The sequence below is a fragment of the Puma concolor genome, chromosome B1, assembly GCF_028749965.1.
Source record: "Puma concolor isolate L17-30 chromosome B1, mPumCon1.1.hap2, whole genome shotgun sequence".
NCBI classification, from domain to species: Eukaryota; Metazoa; Chordata; class Mammalia; order Carnivora; family Felidae; genus Puma; species Puma concolor.
The window spans coordinates 765,872-785,304 of NC_141670.1; the positions used below are offsets into that span (position 1 = coordinate 765,872).

A 19,433-nucleotide genomic window follows, 5' to 3' on the forward strand; every position below is an offset into this window, starting at 1 on the left:
GTCCTGCCGTGCTTACATGTATGTGTGATTGATGGTCGTCGCGCCGTGAATCCGTGTACGTGTGTGATGGTCGTCCCGCGTGCGTACGTGTATGTGTGTGACGGTTGTCCCGCCACGCCTATGTATACGTGTGTGATGGTCGTCTTGCACGTGTACGTGTGATGGTCGTTCCGCTGCATGTACGTGTGTGTGGTCATTGTCCCCCCGCGTGTACATGCACGTGTGATGGTCGTCCTGCCACGTGTACGTGTGATGGTGGTCCCGTCGTGCGTCCGAGTACACGTACGTGCGACGGCCATCTTGAGCCCTATGGGAGACCGGTGGATGAATATCTCTGGGGGCCAGAGCCGTCTGTCCACCTTGCATCTCTGATTACGGCACTGTGACGCCCGGCGTGGGGAGGGTACAGCTGACCGCGTACAACGTACTTTGTTTGGGGAACGTGACGTACCAAGGAGACGAAGGGAGGCCGAGTGTGTTTGTTCAATGTGGGTCCTGTGTGCCGTCTTCGGGGCCCTGCGTGGTCTCGGTTTTCCTCAGCTGAAAGGCAGATGCGCTCTCTTTCTGTGCCAGGTGGGCCCTCCCCCGTTGTCCCGCTGCCCAGACCCCTCCTGCATCACCTCGGGTCTTTTCCTGCTACGTTCCCCCTTCTGCATGGGCTTCGCTGCCTTTCCTGGCTCAGCGAAGACTGACCCAACCGAGGAATGATGCGGCTTGGAGCCGGAGCTTTTGCAGGCAGCGCCATGCTTGTCTGCAAAGTGCGCCTGCACCGCCGGCCGTGCGGTGAGCTCGCTGCCTCCCTCCTTCCCCAGCTTCGGCCACACCTGCGTGAGAGACGCGTGGCGCTCCCTCGCTCGGTGGCGGGGTGTTGTTTCTCTCGTAGATCTCTGTCTCGCTTATTGCACCCTGTCGCCTTCACTGTGCTGTCAGGTGGGCTGAGTGGCGTGGGGTCTCTTCCCCCGAGCTCCAGGGAGGCAGCCAGGCTGGTCTTCTGCTTGTGTGTTCCGTGATTTCACGTTCCAGGATTTCACGTTCCAGGATCTCACAGTCCATGATTTCAGGTTCCAAGATCTCACGTTCCATGATTTCACGTTGGCTGCGCCACAGTCGCCTGGCTGGGTGGAGTGTGGACTGCGTTAGGTGCCATGGATCAAGCCCCCCACCTTCCGAGCTGAGTCACCAGCGTGCCATTGCTCGTGGGTGTATTTTCCTGGGCTGAACCCCACGCTGTGATTCTTGAAAGAACTGTAGAAGGGTTAGCATAGGATTTGGAAACTGTGACAGGGTCCAAAGCTTTGTCTTCCAGCCCAGATGTGGATGGACCTTCCGGCACCTGCACACGTGGGGCGCTTTCCGGGCATGTTGACCCGACTCGAAGGTCCTGCGAGGTCGATGTGATCCCTGATGTGTGTGCCATTCATGAAGGGTAGACACACACAAACCACCAATTCTCAGAAAACGGGCGTGTTACTGCACAGACCGTGCGAGGGGTTCTGAGGAGCAGCTGTGGGTTGACATCGAGGCATCAGAAATGCGTGAGAAAGAGCATTTCCGTGGGATCAGCTCATTTCAAGTGGATGATTGCTTAGCTTATGCTCTTAAAAAATTGATGTTGAAAAAAATCATAAAACTCATCTTAATTTTCTTAACACCGTCTCTGTGAGGCCAGTGAGAAATGGCTTTGTCAGGGAGAGCCAGTGAGCGGAAGGTGTGCATGCAGCCCTGTCCCCCCGCTTCTGCCCCGGAGCTACCTGCAGCAGAGGGTGGACAGCATGTTTTGGGGGATCTCTTTGTCAGATCATAAGCATAAACAGTGCCTTTCTCTTTAGTTTTTTCCTTTCCTTTCTTTCTGTTCCTTTTTTCTTGTTATCAAAGGAGCTATAGAACTTGGATATTATTTTAGATAAACAGGTTCTTTGATCTCATTGGCTCACGTTTTTTTTTTTTTTTTTCCACAAATCACATCTTACTTGCTGCTTTCTGTTCTTGCCTGATAGAGTTTTTACCCCGTCTGTACGATTGGGTTCTTCTTTTGAAGATTTTAGATAAACTGTCTCCTGCATTGCCTGTGTTCAGATCTCTGTAGGATCCGCGAGCACACTGGAGTCCTGATGGGTGCGTGTGTCTTCTTTCCTTCTGTGCCGCGGCGGTAGTTACGTTCTGAGACTGGTAGGAACCCCGTGCAAGTGCCCGTCACCAACCACTAATGAGCCGTGCCCACGTCAAGCTGAGGAAGAGTCCTGAAAATATTTCTCCTTGTAGCCTCCGGGAGGAGCCAGCCCCACAGGCACTGTAGTCCGGTGGGACTGATTTTCCACTTGGGACCTTCAGAGCTGTAAGACAACACACTTGTAGTTTTTAAGAAAGAAAGACAAATTCTTTTTCTTCTCTCCCTTTCAAAGATAACACCCCCTCGGGGCGCCTGGGTGGCTTAGTCGGTTGAGTGTCCGACTTCGGCTCAGGTCATGATCTTGTGGTCCATGAGTTCGAGCCCTGCATTGGGCTCTGTGCTTACAGCTCAGAGCCTGGAGCCTGCTTCTGATTCTGTGTCTCCCTCTCTCTCTGTCCCTCCCTCCCTCATGCTCTGTCTCTCTCTGTGTCAGAAATAAATAAAAATTAAAAAAAAAATTGGAAAAAAAAAAAAAGAAAAAAAACCCAAAACCCTTTCTTCAGGTTTGTGCTTATTCGAAGGCAGAGTGGGGCGGGTCGTTAAGTGGCCGTTCAGCTGGAACCGGCTCGGATTCAGGGTGGGAATTGCTCACAGACACTGCTCCACCTGCTTCGCATCCCCTCATTTGGGTGAACCTGGCACCAGGGGCTGGTTTGCAGGAGCTGGGAGCCGGCGCAGTGTGGGGTCCGATTGGCCTGTGTTCCTCCGTGGGTCGGACCCACCTGGCTGCTCTGTGCCCTAGGCCCTGTCTTGCCAGATGGCTCTGTCTTAATATTGTAGATGATTTTATCAGGGGACTCACTATGGATCAAATATTTGTTTTCCTACAAAATTCTAACCCTAACCCCAGCTAGGTAGAATTTGGAGGTGGTGCCATTGGGACATAATTAAGGTTAGATGAGGTCATGAGGTTTGGGCCCCACAATGGGATCAGTGCTTTTGTAGGAAGAGGCGGGTGCAGCCAGCAGGCAGCCATTGGCACTCCAGGAAGAGGCCTTCCCCAGCACTGGGATCTTGGGCCCCAGCCCCAGAGCAGTGAGAAGTCGGTCATAGGAGCCCAGGCCGACCAAGATGGGGTGACAGCCTGCATGAGAATTTGTGCCACAGGCGCGGGTTTTCACAAGAACATCCTCGGGGCCAACGTGCCAGGGTGGGGTCTGCACGCGACGCCTGGGTTTGCGGTGGCTCCCTGGGCATCCCGGGCAGCTTGTGAAGCTAGGGGGCCTCGTGAGGTGAGGTGGGGGCTGTCTGCTTTGAGTCTTACTGACCGAAATCAGCCCGATTGGGTGCCATAGCCACTCAGCTCTGGTGAAACCAGAGATCATCACCTCGAAACCCAGAAGTGTGCTGGTTCAGAATTTTGGATGGTGCGTACGGAGTGACATGTTCATTCGAGGAGATGATGTCAGGGTCTGCCTGCCTCTCTGTATAAGTGGATCGTATTAGACATAACTCCATGTACTTCACAGTGACTACATCTCTCTATATCAGTAGGGTGACGTCTGGTTAGAAGCGCGGTCACTGGTGATGAAGTGCATTGTACTTGTACTCGAGCAGATCTGAGGGTTTTGTGTCCCCCTGCCGCCCCAGTTCTTGAATCCAACTCTATGTCTTTCTCATGGCAGCTTTTGCTGTTGTCCTGTAGAGAAATGGCTGTTTCTGGGGTGTTGGGGGCCAGTCTTCAGGTGAGTGGTGTCCCAGCCCCTTGGGTCCGGTTTGCTGGTCCCACACTGTTCCCGATAGTGTTGTGTGGGGACTCACGGGCACACTTGTGTCTTATGGAGGAGATTCAAGTTGTGTGCATGTCACCTACACCTTTGATAAACCCGATGTTACCAGGTGAAGTATCTCAGCCGAGGACAAGGCTCCGACGGCATGGAGTGCATGAGCGGACAGCGAGACCTGAAGGTGCCACCAGGGAGCAGAAGCTATATTATTCTCGAATCAGGCATCCTTCCTTTACTCCTAGCAGTATTTCAATAAGAAGCCTTTAAAAATTTTTTAAATGTTTATTTATTTTGAGAGAAACAGAGCATGAGCAGGGAAGGGACAGAGAGAGGGAGACACAGAATCCGAAGCAGGCTCCAGGCTCTGAGCTGTCAGCACAGAGCCCAACGCGGGACTTGAACCCGTGAACTGTGAGATCGTAACCTGAGCCAAAGTCAGATGCTCAACTGACTGAGCCACCCAGACACCCCTTCATTTTTTTCTTTTAAAGTTTATTTTTTTTGAGAGAGAGAGAGAGAGAGAGAGAGAGGGGATCCCAACTAGGCTCTGCACTGTCAGCACAGAGCCCACTGTGGGGCTCGAGCTCATGAACTGTGAGGTCACGACCTGAGCCAAAGTTGGTCCATCCACCGCCTCAGCCCCCCAGGTGCCCCTCCCCTAGTTTTCCTGTTTTCAGTGTGGCTTCGTTGTGAAACGCTTGTGAGCCTCAGGGAATGAGCACGGTCAGTCCTGTGTCTGTGGACCAGTGACACGGGGCCCTGGTCTGTTAACCCAGAGCAGGTGCACACAGACCTTCTGCTCCCGTTTATCTTCCTGGGTGAAGCGACTGTTCTAGTTTTTCTCCACATTTCAAGCGTGGGAGGTTTTCTTTCTTCCTGGTGAGCTTCCGGAGTTCTTTATATGTCCTGGACACATAAAACCTTGTCAGATACGTAACTGCAGAGAGTCCCCATCTGTAGTTTGCCTTTTATTCTCTGAACAGTCTCTCACGCAGAAGCTGGCTTTCGGTGGCAGAAGGCTACATCTTCAAGAGGGTAGTTCTCATTGTGTTTTCAGGAACACACTGGTGGTGTTTTAGATGGCCCCCAGAGTGGGACAGACCACGTCATTGATCAGATACACATTGTCACTGCTGCATTCCAGCCCTTTGGGAGTAAGTTGTTCTGTTGCGTGAAAGGTGAACCGGACTCAGACCCTGCCTGGATGTGGGTGGTCATGTGGCTGCAGATGTGGCCCGTGAATGTTGTTGTGGGTCTCTCTAGAATGAGCATGTCCCAGGTGAGTGGTCCAGTGGTTGCAGATGTGGCCCACGGATGTGGTCGTGGGTCTCTCTAGAATGAGGGTGTTCCAGGTGCGTGGTCCAGCGTGGTCGCAGATCACTCTGCAGACAGAGTCACATAGAACTAGTTTTCCACTGAGTAGCTGTGCACGGATTATCCCCACACCAAACTCAGAAGGGCCTTTCTATTGCAAGGAAATACATTCGGTCAGTGCTGGCAGGAAGCGGTTTCTTTCCCCATGTCTCTGTTTCTGTCTGGGAAACAAAACAGTGACTTTCTCCACTTCTTCACTGTCATTGGACACACATTCTCCAACCATTCCATGTTATTGTTAACACTGGATTTTTAAATTTGTAAAGTAAAGATTATTTATATAATTTCCCCAAGTTTGAGGATAATAACAAGCACATTGTAGAAAGCTTGAGGAGTACTGAAAAGCAAAACGAAGAAAGTAGTGATGGGTTGTAACCCCACCACCCACATGTAACCACTGCTGGTATTTTGTCATTTTCTGAGTGACGGATGCTTCCCATGATTTGTGGGACTGCCTGCTGATTCCCTATACTGAGAAGCTCGGAGAATTCGAGATTGATGACTTTCCCTGGAAATGTTGGCCTCTCCTCCCTTCCTGCTGGTATACCCAAGTAGAAACAATGTAAACAAGAAACGTGTTTTTAAAAGATTTAGAATGTTGCAGGTAATTCATAGTTGAATGCAGAATTTTAACCCTCAAAATTCTTATCCTCCCTGGCTATACCTATGTATGAGACTTTGGTGTTTCTGTGCATTTATATGGATAAAGGTGTTTATCCTGAATGTATACTCAAGTGCCCCTGTGTACATTTCTAACATAATTGAGATCAGGCTACAAAGAGTTCTGCAGCTAGTTTTTTCACTGAATGAGCCAAATAGATCTTTGTATTTTAACGTATGTGTATAAAAATCTGCATTTCTTTTAAGAACAACCTTTTTGGGAATAACTTCAGACTTTAGGCAAGTTTCAAGAAGAGAATAGTCGTGTGTATATTCACCCATCGTTGCTGTTTCACCCTGTTTGTTTTATCACCTGAGCTCACACTTGCACTCCCTCCCCCTTTGCACACATGTGCACACGGTACGTTCCCATGACCCACACGGAGCACCTTGCATGGGCCTGTGCTCTTCACCTCTGTGTTCTGCTGTGCGTATTGCTATGCACGTGGGTGTTCATTCCCTAGTCCCAGTGCATCATCACCCGTAACCCTAACACCGATGCAATGTGTTTATCTCTTGTACCTTCCATGCTCCCTATTTTGTCCGTTGACCCAGTAATGTGTTTTATGTCGTGTCTCCCTTTTGCAGAGACTCCAGTTTGGGGTCAGGAATTGCATAGTTACCATGTTGCTCAGTTGCTTAGTTCACTGTATTGCGTGTGTCCCATGTTTCACAGTGGATGTGTCGTCGTCTGGGCAACCGTTCCCCTGTTGTTGCGCACACAGGTTAGGTGGTTTTTTTCCTAGAGCAGGCGTTGGTGTAATAATCTTTGTTGCATACTCGTCTTTTTGAATATGCGCAATTGCTCATCATGTGGAATTGCTGAGTCAGTGAGTATTCATGTATGACTTTGACAGACATCATATTTACCAACTCAGATTTTAGCACTCTGATGGAGTCATCGTACCATCGTTCTCATTAAATTTCCAAGACGACTAGGGAGGTTGCATACAGGAAGTTTTTATTTGTAGGATGCGTTGGTATCATTTAATAAATAAGTCACATTTTCATATTCTTTTCCAAGTTTTTAAATTGTGCTGTTGTATTGTTTCCTTATTGAAGGGTTGCTAATTTGGTGTCAACCTGGGTCTTCTAAGTGGACAAATTGTAATTGTAATAAATAAAAATTTTATTTTTCCTTTCCATATTCCCCCCCCCCCGCCCTTTTTTTTTTTTTTCCTTTTTTTGTCTTATTGCATGGCTTAGGACAGGTAGCATGGTGTTAATTACCAAGATAATCACTAGTGGACTTAAGGTAAGCAATCTTTTACAAAAGAAATAAATTCCCCTTTAATCTTAATGTTCACATTATATAAGAAATGAGGGATGGTTAATCAGGCGCTTAGCCAGCATCTGTATGAAGAGGTCTCGTCTTCAATACGTTTGGAACGAGGTAGTAACTATTCTCATACTGAACCATTCATCCATTTCCCAGTTGGAGTGTCGTCTTGTGACATGCTGCGGGGTTCAGCGTGCTAATATTTTATTGACATCTTTGCGTTTCCCTGCACAAGGCAGAGTATCTTCACATTGAACACGTGTGACACGCACCTTTCTGTCAGAGTCCCAGTTGAGGATCTGGGATGCGGTTGATCCCCCCAGGCCACCCCTCCTCCCCGCCCCCGCAGCATCGGCCATGCAGATGTGTCCCGGCTGTACATGGTGGGTCCGTTGGCTGCGTGTCCCCTGTTGCCACACGGGCTCCTCTGCCACGTCTCCTCCTCAGCTTTTATTCATTTTCCCTTTGCTGTTGTCTCTTCTAAACAGTCTCTTTGTTCACATCTGTGAGTGGGAAAGCTTTCAGAGTCCTTGGTGACTAAAAATATGTTTATTCCCACATAAAATCTAATTTTACTGAGCATTGGAATCAAAATCTGTAACCACTCTCCTTGGAAACCACTGACACGTACGTGGCGTCACCAGCGGAGTCCTGTTGACCGCAGGCCTGACTCGTAGGTCAGGTTTCCTCCCCGCCCCCACCCGGTTCCGCACATGGGTGCCCCCGTGAGCTTTTCCTCCTGCTGTGGCCTGCTTTCCTGTTCTTGCCGCTGGGTGCTCAGTGGGCTCTACCGAGCTCAAGCTGCTGCTTTTCCTTTATTTTGGGGAATTTTTATTCTTTCTTTTTTCCTCCACGTTCTCTCTGGTTTTTCTTCCGAAGGTCGCATCGGAAACACTTGAGCTCCCGGAATAGTTCTTGATGTCTTTTAACCTTTGTCCCGTCCTTGCATTTTGTGCAGTTTTCTAGTAGAATCCTCAACGGGGTCTTACAGCCACTGACTTGCTCCTCCGTGATCACGCGCATGCTCAGCCCGTTCTGTTTCATGACAGTTAGTGTGCATCTCCACGCAGTTCTTTTCCAGGCCAGCATTTCCCGGTACTTCTCACAACCATGCTTCTGTATGCAGGCTGCTTCTCTGTGACTTTTTCTGTTGGTTGGTTGGGTGCCCTTCTTCCCCAGCGGGACGATTCTAGTTATCTGTCTGTCCTTGTTTCCGAAGTCCAGCTGGCCTTATGGCAGGCGCAGTTGCTTCTAATCACGAGAATTCATTCGTAGTGATTTGAGAGAGGGTACATGTTGTGCCGGTGACTTGTGGTGTGGTGTGACTCTTTCCCCTGCCTTGGGTGACGTTGGCTAGTGGGGCCGCTCCACTGCCTCCTGTCTCAGGTTCTCTGGCACCACCTGTGACCTAGCATAGCACCCGTGGGAGGGGAGCGGCCACGCTTTAGAAACCCCCAGTGCATTTTCTCGTTTAAACGTCTCACTGCAGTTGGTTCTCGTTATTCATTGTCCTGGGCTCTGTAAGGCCCCTGGACCTCAGCATCTGTGAACGTTGAACCACTGCTCCCGGAGAAGCACCACGTCAGGTGCCTGTGAGCCTTTGGCTACAACATGTTCATCAACCAGTCAGTACACAGCCTCCTCCTGTCTGTGTGTGTGTTTAAAGACCTGTCATTTACTGCACGTGACTGATTCGTTTCCATGGAACTCACACCTGAACAGAGCTTCCCTAACACATGTTATCTCTGTGAGGCACTTTGCAGCCTTCTTGACCTTAGGAGCACTGGGCAGCAGTCTGGCACTTGGCCTGGGGGCATTCTGAACAGTGAGACCACCAGTAGAGATACGTGCAAAAAATGCCATGAACAGATGTGTTTACAGCCCAGGAGTTGGAACAGAGGCAGTGCGGGTCTTCTTTGACCTGAGCTGCAATCGAGTGCTTTGAGGACCATGTTTTTTGTCACTCTGCAAACAGCCCCGATGTGTGTATTGACTTGTGGGGTATGGACGAGCCATGGCAAGTAGGTGAATGCATGCACACAGACCCCGACAATGAGGATGGGCTGTCGTTGCCTGGCACCCTCCTGGTCTCTGGACTCCGTGTTTCCTGGTTCGCGTCCCAGGGTCTTTGCGGCCGCCTTGGCCACTCCTGGGGGTGATTTTATCGTGGCCTTCCCTCTGTCCCTGTTGACCTCTGATTTTCAGGAAATCCTTAAGATTTCTGTACAACTGATGGGACTCTGTCTTGGCTTCTGGTGTTCTTGAAGAAATCTTTAACGTGATGTCTGGGGTCTGGGGAGGACGAGATGTGGAAGGAGCAGTCTGTTCCTTGGATTCTTCATGCCCAGAGCTGCTGCCTGACTTCAGACTCTGGCTGGTTTTCCCTGGTGGCTGTTCCAGTCTAAGAGGACTGTTCTCCTGTCCTCTGAGCTGGCCTGACCTCTTGTTACTGCCTCACAGTACAGGTCCCATTGTGATGTCTCCTATTTAAAATCCTTCACCGGAAGGCTCCCAGCCTCCAGTAGGACAGCACGGACTCCTTGGCCTGCCCCCTGCCCATGCTCAGCCCCCTTCCAGCCTCTTGGATGCCTACTCTCTGTGGACCCATTGTCTCTCTCCAGCCTCCTTTCCCCCGAAGCCGCCTGATATGAAATATTCCCTCCTGACCACAGTGTTTTTGATGGCAAATACCTACTCACCATTTCACAGCACAGGTCAGGGATCCCTTTGCCTGTGAAGCCTTCCTAACTGCCAGGAACTCTGTCTGCAGATGCTGTCTTGAACTTAAATTTGCTTCCGTCTGGGCATCCAGTATTCCTCTTTTTTACGTACGTTTGTATGGAGGAATAACAATAACTTACATACAATAAAATGGACAGGCATTCACTGTCACAGTCAGTGAGTTTCAACAGGTGCACGTAATGGTGTCCCCATCACCCCACAGAGGACAAAGGATCCCAGAAACCTTTGTGCTGTTTCTGGGAAGTCCCCTACCCACCCCAGAGGCAACTCCTGACCTCTCTCTCGTGGAATAGTTGCATGTGTTCTTGGAAACCAACTGGAGTCCAGTCTTCTGTAGTTTCCTGTGCTTGGTGCCTTCCATTGTGTCTGAACATCTGAGGTTTATTCCTGTTGTTGCACATATAAGTACTTTGTTTCCCACGATTGCCGGGTTGGTGTTCCCTTGTACGAATATGCACATCCCACACTTCTGTCTGTCCGTTCTTCTGTGGAAGGACTCCTGGGTCATGAGCAGTGTTTGGCTCTTGTGGGTAAGGTGTGTTTTGGTGGACATATGTTTTCATTTCTCTCGGGTGGTTCCCGGACCACAGATGTAGGTGTGACTCTTCAGGAAGTTTGCCAGTGTCCTGCATGGTGGTCTCATGTGTCTGTGTCCCCGCCAGCTGTGTCCGAGACTCTAGGTCTCCAGATGCCCACCCACATTTGTGGTGCTTGCCTTTGGGATTCTCCCGGGGGCCCTGTTCTGCCTCCATGTGGTTATTTCAGTGAGAATCTTGTCTGCTAGTTCTGAAACTTTCCAGACAGGGTCTCTCGGTGCTGTGCCCACGCCATACTCAGGGCTCCTGGTAGTGTGTGCCCCACGCTGAACAAATGGCAGGTACTGGTTTCCATCGATGATGAAGGTGCATGTTCCTGATTGGCTTCCCCCTGGACGCTTTGCTCAGAATCTTGGGTTGGTGGTGTGCTCTGACCTCAGATTCCAGGTGAGTGTGCTGGGATTGGGATTTCTGGAGGAGCCCTACAGGGAGAGGCACCCGTCCACAGCCCAGCACTGTGTATCGCCTTCCTTCAGGCGAGCTGGTCCTGCCGTTGAAAACGGTTTCTCTGGGGAGCTGACACCAACACCTTCTCTCAGTGTCCCCTTCATCCTGGACCCACTTCTCAGGTCCATTCCCCGGAGATGCACCTGTTGCTTTCACTCTGTGCTCAGGGGGTGTGGCCGCACCGTGCTGGAGGTCCAGGGGGTGCCGGAGAAGGGTGTGGAGAAGGGTCAGGTGGATGTCTGGGGCAGGGTGGGGGGCGGGGGGAGGGAGCGCCGGAGAGAAGGCTCATGTGGTAGCGGGAGTGTTTAAATAGTTCATGAGTAGCAGGAAGGTCCTAGGGCGTTTGGGACTAGAAGCTCCAGAATAGAGGAAATCTGCCATTGGCCGAGGTGAGAGCTGGAAGATAGGTAGGAAATTCTCAAATTCAGCTTACTTCCCGTTATGTTTGGGGCTGGCTCTGTGTACCTGACACAGCCAACGTAGTGACAAGGCATATTTTGCAAAAATGCATTTTGCTAATGATGCATACCAAATAGTTGATATTAACTGTGAACTCACTTTGGATTATTAAAAGCACTTAAGCATTGTGAATTAATGTTGTAATTACAGTAATTGGGTAAGCATTTCTGCTTGCCTTAATTAGCACTGTGGTTACACAGAAGAAGCACATTGGGAAAATCACACTTCTGGGTGATGTTTCTGAAGCTCTTAAAGCAGGTCCACTCTTAAGGGAAACCACCTCAGCCTGTTCTTTGTGTCTGCCCGCACTAATCTCCTGCCCCAGTGCGGCCAGCTTGACTTTCTGAGGATCTCGTTACGTTACTCTCAGCCAGGAGACGCTGCAGAGGCCCCAGACCCGTGAGGAGTGTTATGTTGCGTTTAAAAAGTGCCTGAGTTGTTGAAGTGTGTGTGAAAGGTGTTCAGGACACTGCTTCTTTAAAGACAATAAGGTGGCGTGTTGGAGACACTTAGGCAACCCTCTGATATCAGCTCAGTGCTGACTCTGGGAGGGGAATCAGCTGGACCTGGGAACTGCTCGCGGAGGTCCCACAGCTGTACACAACCATGAAGCTGCCACGAAGGACCCACATAGCTGCTCACATGGACAGCAGCAGCATCTGCTGGGAGCGGACCTTACCTTCCCAGCCAGGGGGAGGAACACCGTCCTGCGCTTGACATTGAGATGACATGACAAGATGCTCAGTGTCCACAGTAGAGAAACTGTGTGTGTGTGTGCACGGCCGCAGGTGGGCGCACGCACGTATGCAGGTGTGCAGTCATGCAGGTGTGCATGGGCATGTGTGTGCACATGTGTATATGTGTGCCAACACAAGTCTGCACATGTATACAAATGCATGCATGTGGGCACGTGGGTGTGCATATGCATGTTCGTGGTCATGTGTGTGGGTGTGCTTGCACGGAGATGTGTACACACTTGTGTGCGTGTGTGCATGTTTGTGCATCCATGCAGACATGTGCATGCACACATGTGGGTATGTATGCATGTAGGTGTGCATATGTGTATGTGTGCATATGCGAAGTCTGGGTATGCACATCTGTGTGCACTCCTCTAGGCGTGCGTGAAAGCACGTGTGTTTTCTCGCAGTGGGTTGTGCCTTGGGGCAGATGATCTTTGTCAAGAAGTTGGAAGTGAGGGGTCCTGCCTCTCCTAGGCAGGCCTGTTTCTTTCTTCTGCCACGTGGTGCAGACCCTTGCCCACTCCTCCTGTCTGCTGCCTCCCCCTCCCTGCTTTGCTCCTCCTGTCTCTCTTCCTGGGTGACCTCCTGTCTTCGTGTCACCTGCCTGAACCGTGATGTCCCTGAGAAGCTGGGTCACGACTGTGACTCTCCTGAAGCCTTTCCCTGCCAGCTCTTCCCCCCCACAGACCCTTGACTTTACCTAAATAAACTGTTACTGATGTGACATTGCCACCACCTCTCCTGGGCATTTCTTCCTCCCTTCCCACAACTCTGGGCACATGCTTGGTTGTGACTATGCATAGTTCTGACCCTCAGGAAGCAGCCATTAAACAGCAATTATTATTAACATATCTTTATTGAATTAACGAAGCTGTTTGGGAAAATAATGTAGCAGAAAGCATCTCTAAGAGGAAGCAGTTGGAGGAATTTAAGGGTGGATCTTACAATCTTGATTTCTAGATGTATGTTATCTCCTTTGTGAAGAGAAACTGAGGCATATTGGGGTCTCATCCCTGCAGGATGCATCTCTTCCCTGATTTAGGAAGGGGTGTAAACACTGGAGAATACGCACACGTTAAATTAAGGACGTGAGTGGTAGCGTTTGCGAAATGCTGAAGGACGCACTGACCTCGCACGTCATGTCAGTGACGGATGGTTTCAGAGGAGCTGCCGTGGACGACGGGCCTTGCTGAGCACAGCGTTGTGTAAATGGGTTTAGGGGAGGGGTGTCTGCCTCTGTTCTGAATCAGGGTCCCTTGGCGGAAGCTCCGGTTAGCCAGTGACCTGATCGCGGCAGGACAGTGTCCGTGATTCCTTCTCGCTCTGGGACAGTGTCTGGGGGATGGCCACTCTGGGGCCGTGTTTTCTTCACCTCCTTCTCTGTGCTGGTTGTGAGGTGCCGACCGCGTGGGGGTTGACCTGTCCACGTGTTTTTTCCAGCCCTCACACGTGCCCAGCTCTGTGCCGAGCTCTGGGGTCCAGGCGAGGATGACGTTAGCTGTCATGCGAGCTCACGGCTCACGAAAGCCTCTCTGTGAACCTGTGACTGCAGATTGGTGTCTGAGGCTCTCCAAGCGCTGTAATATCTGGGTGGGAGCAGCGCTGACCCCGAAGGGCTGACGCTGTCCCCTAAGAGGCGGAGGCTGGAGACTAAGACGCTGGCAACCGCGGGTGGAGGCCAGACCCGCTGTTGTCATTTCCAACATGGGCAGTTCAGAGCGAGGAGAAATGCGTGGGATCGGAAGAGGTAGGGAAGGCGTCAAAGAAAAGGTAGGGCTACGGCAGGGCGCTAAGTACTCTGCAGGGCGTGAGGAGGTGGGGGGGGAGACACTGTGGGAATTAGAGGACGGCCCACAGGAGGCTCCTCAGAAGGTGGTCCCGTGAGAACGTGTGCCCCAGCTCTTGCGGCCCCAGCTCTGTGCTGGCCTCGGGTCATTCTCCGGGGATTGGGGACAGTGTGCTGGAGGGCACGGCCCAGTGTAGTGTGACCGTGGACCTGGAAGAACCAGTGCCGTTCTGGAGCCATTAGCCAGCCCAGCTCTGTGTGTGGCTGAGCCCAGATGCCTCCTCACCGCCCGTCCCCCAGGAAGGGATGAGGCGGGTGCCACAGGCTGTCTGCTTTGTACTGCGCCTTCCACTCCAGCCACAGCCATGGCTGGCGCTTTGCTTCCCGCCTCCCAAATCTGCCTTGTAACTCGGACGCCTGATGCCAACCCCTGTGCTGGCCCCAACCCTCACACTGACCCTGATCTCTGTGCGGACCCCCTGCGCTGTCCCCGCCCCCATGCTGAACCTGACTTTTGTGCTGACCCCTTGTGCTGGCCCTGGCCCTCGTGCTGACCGTGATCCTTGTGCTGACCCTGATGCTGGCCATGACTTTTGTGTTGACCCAGACCTTCGTGCTGACCCCTTGCACTGTCCCCGGCCCTGCACTGAGCTTGACTTCTGTGCTGTTCTTGCCTCCGCGCTGGCCCCGTCCTCACTGTTGGACTTAGTCATCACTGCGTCCCTTCTGGTCCTGGAACAAGTCCGTATTTCCTGGCTCAAGTGTCCTCGCGACCCTCGCAAATCCACTCTCCTCCTCGGTTTTCCTGTTCACGGTTGCACACTGGCTGTTCCCTGCACACTCACCCTGTCAGGGCTCCACCTTGGCCCCTGTCCCTGGACCTGCCTGTTCAGGTCTCAGTGGCTTTGGCCCAAATGTCCCATCCTCCATACGGAACTTTCCATGTTTCTCCAGCGCGGAATTGTGTCTCCCAACCTAGGACTCACTTTCCACTGATCCCTTTCTCTGTTCCTAGAATCAGAGTGTATTCCTGCTGCTGTCGTGGGTTTTTTGCTCATGGTTTACTCCTCGCTACACAGAGTGTAGACTGTCTAAAAATAATCAGCATCTGATCTGCTTTTGTAACTCCTGCACATGCATCTTTCTGATTGAAGGTGAAGGGGACCTTTGAGGCATGTGGTTCGCTGTCTCGTGAGGATGGGACTGTGGAAGCCCAGCAGGGCTGGTGGAGAAGGGCCATGCGATGTGCACATCCAGAACGTTGCTTTTCGTTAGTTGTCAATTCTGCCTTTTATAAAACTCAAATCCCATTATACAGTTAGTGTCCAGAGGCCATTTCAATAGATTAGGCTTTCCTGGAAAATAGAAATACTTGGGCCACAGGGACTTGTCCTGTTTCAGCCAGAGAAGTGCGCCCCTTTGAATCTCATGTTCCCACTTTGCAGTACCCATGCTGAATTTTGAGCATCATAACTGAGCGTGTTGTATTTGTACTGCACTATCGATTGGAAATAGTGTTTTTCAAACACTGGGAAGAAAATATAACTCCACGGCCTTCAAGTTAAATTTGAAGTTAAATTCTGGATAAAAAGGCTTATCCTTGAATACATCCAACTGCCAGCTCTAATGTGAGTGTTAAGTGGCCTTCTTAGTAGGTTAGGAGGGGTGTCTGTGGTGAATTTAAGAGGCAGCAGGGGGGCTGTTGGTTCAGAATAAGAAATCATCGTCTCGACATTGTAGGTGATTGAACGCCAGAGCCCTCCATACACAGCATACACGTGGACTTGCCTGTGTAGAAATCTCTAGAAACAGGAGACAGTCACATATTTAACAGTGGGTTATTGAATTAAAGGCAGAGCTGTTCTAGAGGACTCCTTGCAGTCTGTTTTAGTGCCAGGACTCTGGGATTTTTAAGGAAACCACATTCTTCTTTGTCTTAGGTGTGCCTCTGGTTTCAGACTCTTGCGTACATTCAAGGGAAGGTGAATAGTGACGGAGTCTGTGTTTTTGCTAAATTTCCTCAGATGTTCTGTCCCTCCGGCTTGTTCTGCAGTGAGATCACATTCTCTGTGGGTCTCAGGAAGCCACTCCTGACACACATATGTCTTTCCACTTCGGAGTAAATCCCAGGAGTGTGGTGGCAAGGGGCGGGGGGCAGCGTGTGTCCTCGTTTGTCCTGTGCTCTACAGTTCCCAGTTTATGGTCAGCTGCAGGAATGAACGCTGCCTCAGCAGCCTGTAAGGTTTCCAGGAAAAGTCTGACATGAATGTGTTTGAGGGTGTGAAGTTAATTATTTCCTTCCTTATCGCTCAGGATACTGGACACTTTCTTGGAATGTTTTCACTGTAATTCAGCTTAAGTTGCCCCAAAAGGGCCCTGTGTGTCCTAATTTCTGTAAACTTGTCTCCCTTTTCCTAAACCTTCAGACACTCCCGTAATTTGCAGTGGGTGGGATTTGCTAAGTGAACTGCAGTTGTCAAAAGTTACCTTTTTCCTTTTTATTTTTTCAAGTTTATTTACTTATTTCAGGAGTATGAGCAGGGGAGGGACAGAGAAAGAGAGAGTCCCAAGCAGGCTCCGTGCGGTCACTCGGGGCTCAAACTCATGAACCGTGAGACCATGACCTGAGCCAAAATCAAGAGTTGGATGCTTAATATGTTTTCACTCATATGTGGATCCTAAGAAACTTAACAGAAGACCAGGGGGAGGGGAAGGGGGAAAAAAAGTTACAGAGAGGGAGGGAGCCAAACCGTAAGAGACTCTTAGATACTGAGAACAAACTGAGGGTGCATGGGGGGGCGGCGAGGGAAAGGGGAAAGAGGGTGATGGGCATTGAGGAGGGCACCTGTTGGGATGAACCCTGGGTGTTGTATGGAAACCAATTTGACAATAAAGTATATTTAATAATAATAAAAAAAGAATTGGATGCTTAACCAACTGAGACACCGAGGTGCCATTTTTCCGCCTTTTAAATGCCAAGAATAAACATCTTGGTGGAATTGTAGCGGGAGTGGAGCTTTAGAAATGGCAGCTCCAACCTTCGCCCCCTCACTGCTCCCTGTGGTCCTTCCCAGGTCTGTCTCATCTCATCAGGGTACTTTCCGAGGTCTGGGAAGCCATTTCTGTGATTGCCCCCAAAGCTGTGTGGGTCTTTGCTGGGGGAGTGCATTTGGAGCTGGTCGTTCCCAGCTTCAGGAGGGCCGTGTTTTGGTATGTTCTTAGTGTTATTTGTCTTGAACTCCAAAACCACCTGCAGTTTCTAGGGTTCCAGAAGGATCTGCAGTATGATTTTTTTAAGCTATAGTTCCCCATGTCCTATATACCACTCTGAGTTCATCTTTTCTCATTTGTTTGGACACGAACAGAGCTGGGAACCTAACCAACACTTATAATTACATTTCTGTGGGAAACTACATTCAGATTTCAACCTGGACTGTTAGTTCTTGCTGGGTTTCCCCTTCTAGCCCTTCCATCTTAAAGACAAAAAGACAGGATGCTATATTTTGCTAATTTACTTTGCCAAGACCATTTGGAAACCCCATGGAAAATTGGGCATAAGGTAAGATCTTAGAACCAGAAGATGTGAGGCAACATTTTACTATGATAGACGTGTAGCTTCCTCAATCAGGTAGGGTTTATTTCATTACAGGTGACAGATTCTCAGCTCATTATGGTCTACAAACACTCAGGGTGTGTATGAGACCTGTATACAGGGTCATGTAAGGGGAGGCTGGATCTAAGGGCTGAGATGATGGCGTTAGGGTGTGGATTCTCTGTCCCCTGCCTGAGGCCCTTGTGGTTTCTCTCGGGTGGCCTTCTCCACCTGGTAGCCTGTGGCACCTGCAGCCTTACATTATCTTGGAAGTCGTGCCCAGTCATTCCACCAAAGCCCATAGTAGCGACTGTCCTCTGGTCCATGACTAGCGTGCACAGCTCTGGACACCTTGCGTGTGTGGGAGGCAGACTGCACGGCCTGACCGGGTCTGGATCGTGGGCCCAGCCCTGCAGGAGGGCAGGGTCCCTTGTGGGTTGATGGGGGTGGGGGCTAGTCCCAAAGGAGGATCAAGGCAGAGCCAGGGGATGAGGGATAGGTGCCCCACAGGCAAAGACAAATAAATGTGTGGGTTGTTTTTAACTTCTTGTCCACTGTGGTACGTGCTACAGTTTCAGATGCTTGACTTGGAAGCCAGAGCTCCGTTTACTCTGTCAGCCATTTCTTGTGCAATTCAGAGAAATCACGGGTGATGAAGCATCTTTGTGTCTGTAGCCTTCAGTCAGTGAGGCGGTGGGTGGTCCTACTCAGCTACACCTGTCAGTGTTCCATCGCTCTTTCTGAAGAGGTTTTATAAATTAGCACTATTTAAAAGGACGGATGCCAGATTATTCCCCTTACATCATGGCCAGGATGCTGAAGGGCCAGACTGGCAGGAACGAGAAGCAGAGACCCTTCATGACGCAGTGGTAGGATTGGGGACGTGTGATCCCCATGCTGCCCCAGAGTGGAGGCACCTCGTTGTAATGTGTGCATCTCCGGGCTCGGGCGGAGGACCTCAGATAGTTCTCGACTCCGAGAGTTTCAGTACCTTCAGGTGTCCTATTTCTCATAAATGTCTTGTTTTTGGAGTTTTGCTTCCTCTGTGATGGCTTTTGGTTACCTCAGGTTTCCTTCTGGGCTGGGAGCACAAAGCATCCGTGCTTCCTCCCTAAACACTAAGCTCTTGCTCTCTTGTATTATGCTGGACAAAAGCCCGAGGAGAGAGATTACCATTAAGGTAGGTCTGTTTTCTGTACAATCTGATCTCTTTCCCCCCATATCCAAAAGGCAGTTTCTTAGCCATCTTTCCTGTTACCTCTTTCCCTTTGAACATAAAGCTCCTTTTGAAATGCAGAGGACAGTGGTTAAGAGGAAATGAAGGAAGGGGAAAGGGCAGGGAATAAGCGGCAGAGGACGGGGGCGGTACACACAGCCCCGGGCGGGGGGCAGGGGAGCCTCAGGGAGCCTCAGGAGGGAAGGTGGGACCTGGGCTCTGTTGTAAAATGAAGCAGAGTGTGGATGGTGACTTAGTAGGTCCTTTGGAACACATGACTGACTTGAAGTCAGATCGGAAATGGAGTCCTGGCTGTGGCTCATGTAAAGTGTGTTGTTTTGTGCCGGTCCATCTCAAGGTTGCCTGTCCAGTGGCTGGTGTGGAGCCCTAAGAAGATGACGTACTCCATGTGTTACAAAGTGACACAGGGGTCCTCAGGCTGCGTGTCACCAGGGTTGACAGATGGGAGTTGCGCTGGTTGAACATTATATGTTGGTGACGTCCTTCTGTGTGCAGGTGTTGGGTGAGGGAAGGGTTGGGGCTGTGCGCGTGGATCTTAAAGGAAGGGCCTGTGCGTGAAGGTGAATGTCACTGAGGGAGGAAGGGCCCAGAGGCAGAGATGTATGAGGTCTATTCCTCTTTCTT

General features: G+C 50.6%; 1 protein-coding gene and 1 long non-coding RNA gene across 6 annotated transcripts in view; one reads left to right on the plus strand and one right to left on the minus strand.

Moving 5' to 3' along the window:
* The window catches only part of DLGAP2 (DLG associated protein 2), a 781,526-nt gene that overhangs the window by 68,327 nt on the left and 693,766 nt on the right, over positions 1 to 19,433 (plus strand). The window lies entirely within an intron of this gene.
* Positions 411 to 992, minus strand: LOC147581413 (uncharacterized). Its single transcript, XR_015249660.1, has 2 exons — positions 621 to 992; positions 411 to 540 (listed from the first exon to the last, which is right to left on the minus strand). It is a non-coding gene; the product is annotated as an uncharacterized LOC147581413 (long non-coding RNA).